This window comes from Dermochelys coriacea, chromosome 6 (genome assembly GCF_009764565.3).
Source record: "Dermochelys coriacea isolate rDerCor1 chromosome 6, rDerCor1.pri.v4, whole genome shotgun sequence".
Lineage (NCBI taxonomy): Eukaryota > Metazoa > Chordata > Testudines > Dermochelyidae > Dermochelys > Dermochelys coriacea.
In genome coordinates, this window is record NC_050073.1 from 42,808,781 (window position 1) to 42,817,226 (window position 8,446).

Here is an 8,446-nt window from a genome sequence, read left to right on the forward strand (position 1 = left end):
ATTTCTCCCTTTTTGGGGAAGCAGCTTTGAAAGAGACAAATTAATCTAGTGTCAGTATACAATATCCCCCTCCTCTTCTGCTCTATCCCTTTTATCTGTGGATACGTTACATCACCTCCACTGAGCACAGTTGAACAGTTCAATTCATGTAACATAAAATGGGCTTTCGACAAGATTTCATCATATAGCATTAGTGACATTAATTTGGATAGAGTTTAAAAAACCCCCACAAAATGCGTAATTAACCTTTGGAACTGATTGCTACGAGATCATATTAAAGTCAAAAGCTCAGTAGGCTTCTAAAAAGGATTAGGGATGAAATCCTGGCCTTATTAAAGTCAATGGCAAGCTCCCATGGACTTCAATGGGGCCAAGATTTCACCCTAGGTATATGTATAATGAGACCATCTGCAGTTACTTTAGTTATCATATGAACATGTGTTTAAAAAAAAAAAGAAGAAGAACTACAAACACTCATCCAGAAGGCAAGCTGTAACTGAAAGGGATTAAGAAAAGACTTGTTGTATGGGCAGATTATTCCATTATCGTGCTTTAAGAGGTTTCTTGCACCACTTTCAAAGAAAGGATCCCAGGCTAGATGGACCATTAGTCGGATCCAGTTTGGCAATACCCACAATACCACGAAGGATGAAATACACCCTGGTGCAATGGGCCAGCACATAGGGTAACCAGATAACAAGTGAAAAATTGGGACGGGGGTGGAGGTGAAGGGTAATAGGCAGACAAACCTAATACGACAGACCTCCTAATATTGGGACTATCCCTATAAAATTGGGACATCTGGTCACCCTACCAGCAAGAGACCCGTACAGTACATCTGTCCTTGTGCTGGATTTCTGCAATTGGGTAAATTTTACCCAGATTCTTGTTTGCACAGACATGAGTGGGATTTCCAAAAGCACCTGACGTCAGAGCACAAGGCTCATTGAGTTTGCAGATCTTCTTCATTGTTGCTCAACAGTATCTTACCACTAAACCAAGGCATTTTTCACTGCTTGAAATTAATTCAGACTTACAAGGTTTTGGTCTTTAAAAAGACAGGGGTGGGTAAACTTTTTGGCCTGAGGGTTGCATCTGGGTATGGAAATTGTATGGCGGGCCATGAATGCCCAGTGAGGGACTCTGTGGGGTGTAGCCTGGTGGGGGGGGGCTCTATAAGGGATGTTACCGAGGTGGGGGGAGGGGGGACTCATGGAGTGTGGGCATAGTCTATGAGCTCTACAGGGGCAGTCCAGGGGACTCCTAAGGGCCCTGCTGGCAGTGACACCAAGGCAGCCATACCAGGCACTGCCATGGCACCCTAGCTGGGATGGGTGTGGCCCCTGGGTGGTTTCGAGGCTCTCGAGGGTGGGGCCATAGGAGACTGGAAGGGAATTGGGCGTGCTGCTGCATGGGGGGGGGAGGGACTGCCGCATAGGGGTGGGCTTCCAATCCCAGAAACGGCGTGATGAAATTATGCCTGCGCAGTGAGACTCTGCATGCCGGAAGATGGTGCTCATCAAGGGAATTGTGAGTCAGGGCTGGGGAGTGCCAAGCAGGTGGAGTGGGGCAAGCCCCTGACCCTACTCCATGACGGGAGCTCGAGGGCCAGATAAAAACCATCTGATGGGCCGGAAGCAGCCCACAGGCCATAGCTTGCCCACCCCGAGTTAGACAGATATTAAGGGTGATGACCAACTAGCTGAACATTAATTCAGACTAAGGCTAGATGAATATTGCAGTAATTTTTCAGTGCATAGTTGCTTGAATTTTTAGATGAATTTCATAAGAATTGTAATATGAATTGCTCATGAGGAGTGGACAACAGAGCAGTTTCCTGGGGATGAGGGGAATGGTTTGATTTCCTCTTTCCCTATCCCAGCAGTCCTTGACAGAAATTAGTCACCCAACTTCACCCAGCTCCAATAATTGCCACTGTATCAGTGAAAGTCAAATAGGTGCATTGTTATAATTTCTGCTAAAATATTCAGCCGTGAAGATGATACCACAAATACTTAATTACTATTATTAATACTTAAATACTTAATACTTAAAAAGGGCATCAGATAGCTTTCTGAGATTAATGGAAGTTTTGCCATTGACCTCAGTGGAGCCAAGATTTAACCTTTGCTTTGTAAGTCTCATCCAAATATATTTGATATTACACAAAGATAGTATTATTCACTTGCTACTTTAACAGGAAGCTGTGAAGGCAGATCAAACTATGTAATATATTAACTATATTTTTGGTGAATAAATGTATAACCTGGATCTCTACTGCACTGTCATATAGTATATTGTTTTTAAAACCAACCCAACTCCTCTTGGTGTTAATCAGAAGTGCAGGTCATACACAAAATGGGCAAATGATTTCATTCCAGTGAGACTGTTCTTATGTAAAATTTCTCTTGTATATATTCTTTATTATTGTTCCTTGATCTTTTACCTACTTTGTGCTAGAAGAGAGGCTATAAACTCTGGTATAAACTCTTTTGCATTCAAAAACCAAGAGGGAAAAAGAATTAGCAAGTATTAGCAAATTAGCAATTACCTTTAATTAAAAGAAAACCACACTAGGGTACAGATCACATGTGAAAGTTCAATGTATACCTAATGATTTAAAAAAAAAAACAAGAAAGATGCATTCAAAGATTATTCCACAGATGACTTTTCACTTGGATCAGGGTTTGCTTAAATACCACCCCTTGGCATTAAATTATGAATATTCATCTGAATCTGCTTTAAAAATGGACTTGAAAAAAAAATCAAACCCATTGCCAATGTTTTGCAAAGAAAGTTCAATCTAGATACTCAAAGAGTTAAATATCTTCACCTGAATGGGAGTTCAAGAGGTCTGAGGATTAATGTTCAAAGATGCTGATCCTATAGGACGTTAGTACCTAATTTAGCAAGACTGCTTCAGAAGATCTGGGATTATGACCAGGGATATCTCATTATACCAAGTTCTCAGGCCTTGTAATTGAAAGCAAGGTCTCTTAATCTACCCTAATATGATAAACATCCAATGTAACAAAATGTATGCCTGAGGAGTCCAGACATGGAGAGTGAAACAGCAGCCAAGAAGGCTGCCTGAAGAAGAGCTCTGTGTGGCCTGAAAGCTTTACCATCTCACTAAACAGAAGTTGATCCAATAAAAGATATTACCTCACCCACCTGGTCTCATTTACTCTAGAGGTTATTCATATATGCAAGTAAAACAACAACACATTAGCATCAGCCTCTGAGCCAGCACACTTAGCAGCAATTATTTTTGTTTCTAAAGATGAAGGTGAAAATAGTAATCACCATAGCATGTCATTCATTTAGAAAGCTCTGTCCTTCTTTGTGACAGAAAAGTGATTGTGAGTGAAGCACAATCCAAGAGGACTAGTCATTCTTGGAAAAGTCACTTAACCTCCTGGGCTTCAGTTTACGCATCTGCAAAATGTATCTACAACTTACATGCATTAGCTCACAAAAGTTTCTAAAAGTTTAACTAATATTTGTAAATGAATTTGAGATGTTTGTATTCCTTTGCATTTCTATAGAACCTTTCATCCAAAGATGCCATCTATTGAGAATCTTCCCATTCATTAAGTTAAACAACAAAAATTGCAAATATAAACCACTTGTCCTCATAAATGTAATTTCTATAAGTGCTGTTTATTATGTTGGAACTGGTTGTGACAATATAGTTAGGTAGAAGTTTAACAGGAATTTTACACTTTTTATTTCATAAAAAAATAGTAAAAATGGCAAAAATGAAAGAACATCTGAATTTTGACTAATATTTGAAATTTTCTTGGTGGTTTGATGACAAATAGGTCAATACAGAAAAAATAACATTTCCAAAAATCATCACTTTCTGATATTTTTCAGGTTCCAGAGTAGCAGCCGTGTTAGTCTGTATCCGCAAAAAGAAAAGGAGTATTTGTGGCACCTTAGAGACTAACAAATCACCAAATCGTCTCACCTTTTTTTCAATGCTTTTGCAAGACCAGGCATGACACATGCTGGGCTCTGGTCTTTGCTCCACATGTGGCAAGTAATGCAATATTGGTTACTTATAGGCAGTGTTTGGCTGTCTCAAAACTGGCCACTTTTTCTTCTTAACTAAAAAGAAATGGGGCTAGACAAACCCACTGTATTCAGAAGTGATGATGTAACATCTGCTGGGAAAATCTCGGGGGGAGAGGGGGGAGAGATGTGTGTGCATGAAAGAAGGGGGGAGATGATAATTATGTAGCAGTAGTATCTGAAACATCATAATCACTGGGGCTTAGAGAGACAACCAACCAGTTCAGCTGGGGAGACCGTCCAATTGATTCAAATCCACTAGTTAACCAAGCACATAACCCAGTGACGAAGCTTTCTGAAAAATATCTGTGACTGCAATTTGGGGAAATAATTGTCTCATATCATTGTAGAGAAATACCTGGTCTGAATTTGGCTAGAATCATTGGCCTAATTTTCAAACCTAAGTGCCTAATGCTAAGAGCCTAAATCTTTATTTTGATACATAAATGTGAGTAACCAGATTTTCAGAAATGCTGACCACCCGCAAACCTGAGCAAAACCAATGGAAGCAGCAGGTGTTCAGCAGCTGTGAAACTGTTGTTCTGTCTCAAACAGTGTTAAAATGAAAAAGGGGATTGTTGAGCATATCTAGAGAGCGTGTATCTTTCATTTCCACTAAGAAGCCCTCATTTTGCAGGGTACAAAATGGAAACTTGCCTATCAAGATCCTCATATGGAGAATCCAAAATGTCCATCTTTATCTGTTCTGTGGCTGTAATCAAGATGTAATCCCTATGTCTGGTTTTGTTCGTAGGTCTCTCAGAAATACAATAGTGAAAAGTTGCTTCTCTGAACAATGATCACCCCAAAATGTGCTTGTTTGAAATGGGATGCTTTCTCCTGAATTATAATGAACACACCAAAAAGTCCACTTACCTCATTTACATGAATTAATTCCAAAGAGAGGCAATGTGGTCCAGTGGTCCACAATAGAAACATGAGGCTGGTAGAAGTGGAATGTTTGATTTCCTTTGATTTTTTTTTTTGCTAAGAAACATCTAGCTTTAAATATTGTACATTGGCTTGTGCCAAAAAAAGTTATTAATCTCTGATCCAGCTAACATAATTAAGAATCCTGACTCCACTCCAAATCTATATTTGCATTCACTAGTTCAAAATCCTAACTAGACAGAAGTGAAATAAGTAATAATTGATGGTCCCTGGAATTTGAAATCTAAATAAAGTTTATCAGGAAGGTTATGCTGGTTATAGACTAAAAGACTTACAACAACATAATTTACTCTGACTGAACAACTTGATGCCTCCCTAAGAACTGATCTACTACATACTTTTCTTCTCCCCTTCATATGTAACTTTACTGATTGAGGTCCCTGAGTTCATTAGGAACTTCCATAAATTCTTAATTGAATCTTTACATCTTCCTCATATGTTGCTGTGCTACCCATTCAGTGCCTCAAAGTGACCTTTGATCCTTCCGATTTTGAACCTACAATTTTAAAATGGCACTAGGTCTTTCATTTACCATATTCCCCCTAAAGTAGATAGGTGAAGGAGTATTTAGGTCCCACTAGATCACACTCACTACGTGTTCTACAAACTCATCTCTTTCCCTTACATGCATCTACTAAAGGCTTTTCTAGGTCAGGGAAATTCACATTGGTGTATGCCCCTAATGTAGACACGCTGCCTTGATGCAAAATGAGGCCTCCGATGATGTGACTTATCCAGTGCCATGGGTCTACTCTGGGGGTTTGCACCCATCAAACTCATTCCCTATAGAAGCTATCAAACATCCATTCCAGGACAATACATTTTAATTTCTACTGAGCTGGGCAGGATTCAAACCAGTGACCTGCAGATAACAGGCTCCATAGCTCACTAAGGTTATGGTCACACTACAAGTGCTACAGCTATAGAGATGCAGCTATGCTGCTGTAGCAGAAAAGGGGTGCAGTCATTCTCTGGTCATCAGAGAGAGAAAGGAGGAAATCCATGGGGAGTTTTAGAACCAAGATTTTTAGAACCAAGGCATATACCCACCACCACCACCGCCTTCCAGTGTCAGAGCCAACGGTATAGGCATGTAGTAAATGTTTGTAAAGGGGAAATGAATGTGGTAAATGTGGGAGAGAGCATCCCTACCAAAATTGTATTGAAGGAGTGGAGTTCAAATGTCATAACAGCAATGGTAAATACAGTTCAGCATATGGAGGGTGTACAGTGACAAGCTAAGGAGATACAAAAGGCAAAAGTTATTAATATATCTTATGCAGAAGATGCAAGGAGGCTGTCAAAATATCAAGAGGAGAAAATCAGCACAGGGAAAAGGGAGCTGCAGAAATAGCCTTACCGTATTAAAATATGATAAATACTGTGGAAGGAAAAGGCAATTATACACTATTAGAGAAAAAAGAAAGGTTTATTGCATTTATGACATCAGTGATAAATTGCATATTTCGAACAGTGGAAAAAAATCAGAAAAAAATGAAAATTATAGCATGCAGAAAAATACTTGCATGTTAGCAATCTGTTAATAGACCACATTGAATGAGGTTAATGGTGAAACATGACTAGAATGGGTATCACAATCTCTTGTTGGAATGTCCACAAACTGATAGCACATGGTTAAGATCTAAAAGAAAATATCCTGGAAATGAAAACGAAAACAGATATCATGTGTATTAAGGAAACATGGTTGATTAAAGAGCTTGCTTTCAAAATTTTTAAAAAGTGGTATACCACAAAGAAGTGTTATCAACCCAACCTTGTTTAATGTGATGAAAAATGATCATCCAAATCAAATAAGAGCTACAGTAGATGTCACTCTATTCACAGATGATTGTGCTCTGTGGGTTTGGAGCAAGCATTTGAGGTGGCAGAAAAGAAAATCAACAAAGCATTATGAGACTTGACTGGGGAAATGCATGGGGTTTCAAGTTTTCCACTGCCAAAACCAAAGAACTGAAACAAAAGTTACAAAGTAATGTAAACTGTATCTTTATGGGGAACAAATGGACATATTAAAAAGTTTCAAATTCCTAGGGGTAATACTGGATACTAAATTACTTTGGAAAGATCATATAAACCATGTTACGGATAAATATATAGGAAAGATTAGCCTGTTTGTCTTTGTGGCACTAATTGGGGGTGAAGAGCTAGTGGTGATACACAGAACCTTAATCAGAGCAGTTGTTAACTATAGCTACCAACTTTTTGGGTGAGCCTCAAAATCAGAATTTAAAAAATTAGGATTAATACAAGCCCAGGCACTATGAATTGCAGGCAGTGCCTATATGTACCCTATAGATAGTTTCTGATGAAATGCAAGTTACACTACAAATGAAACTACTGGACCTCACTTTCTGGGCCAAAGTTAATGGGAACTATAAGTATGAAGATACCAAACAAATGCATGAGGATTGTTGTGAAACCAATAGATAGGAGAACTATTGCATCCAGTGTTAGAACTGCATGTGCCATTTGAGTTGAAATGTGGCTGCAGAAGTAGAAATACAAGGAAAAGCAAAACAATGTCAAACTTTTAGTCATAGAAAAATTAATGAATGGAAAGTCACATGTCCAGACATGGATTTAGATTTATTTTATAAACTTTAAGGTAAAAAATAGACAGTAGGTATTAAAAATGAAGTGTGTCAGTACATAAATGAAAAGTGGAGTTGGGTTTTTTCCCCCCAAATATATACAGATATGTCCAAAACAGAAAAATTAGGAAGACTAGGGACGCATATTGTGTACCAAAATTGGAATTAGTACATCTAAAAGAATACCCAATTGCGTAGCTGTGATGACATCTGAACTAGTAGCAATTATGCTAGCTTTAAATAGGATCTGGGATGTATGCTCAGCAATAGCTGTCATTTTTTGGATTCAATCTCAGGCCATATGGCCATAAAAATGGTGTCTTGTATGTAGAAGTGACGTAATCAATGAATTATATTTCTAATAACAGAATTAGTACAGCTACGGATACACATAGCAGTAGCTTGGATCCTAGCACATACTGGGATAACAGGGAACAAAATTGCAGACAAAGCAGCTGAAAACGTTATAAGAATGGAAAGATTGACATAGAAATACCCTTGAGTAAACAGGAATTGGATTAATGAAAAAAAGAGGAAGGAGACTTTTTGAATTTTGCCTTAGAGTTGAGGATGACAACACATTTCAGGGCCTGGACAGGAAAAAAACAATTTATTTTGTTTAGCATACTAACTGGCCATTGTGGCTTAAACAAAAATCTTTTTCAAATAAATAGACACAAAGATGGACTATGTGCACCTTGTGTGGTGAAAAAAACAACTGATCACTTTTACAGATATGTACAGGCTTTGATAAAGAAGGGGGAAAGCTTTCTAAGGAAATCAAATAGCTTAAGGCAACAAACGTT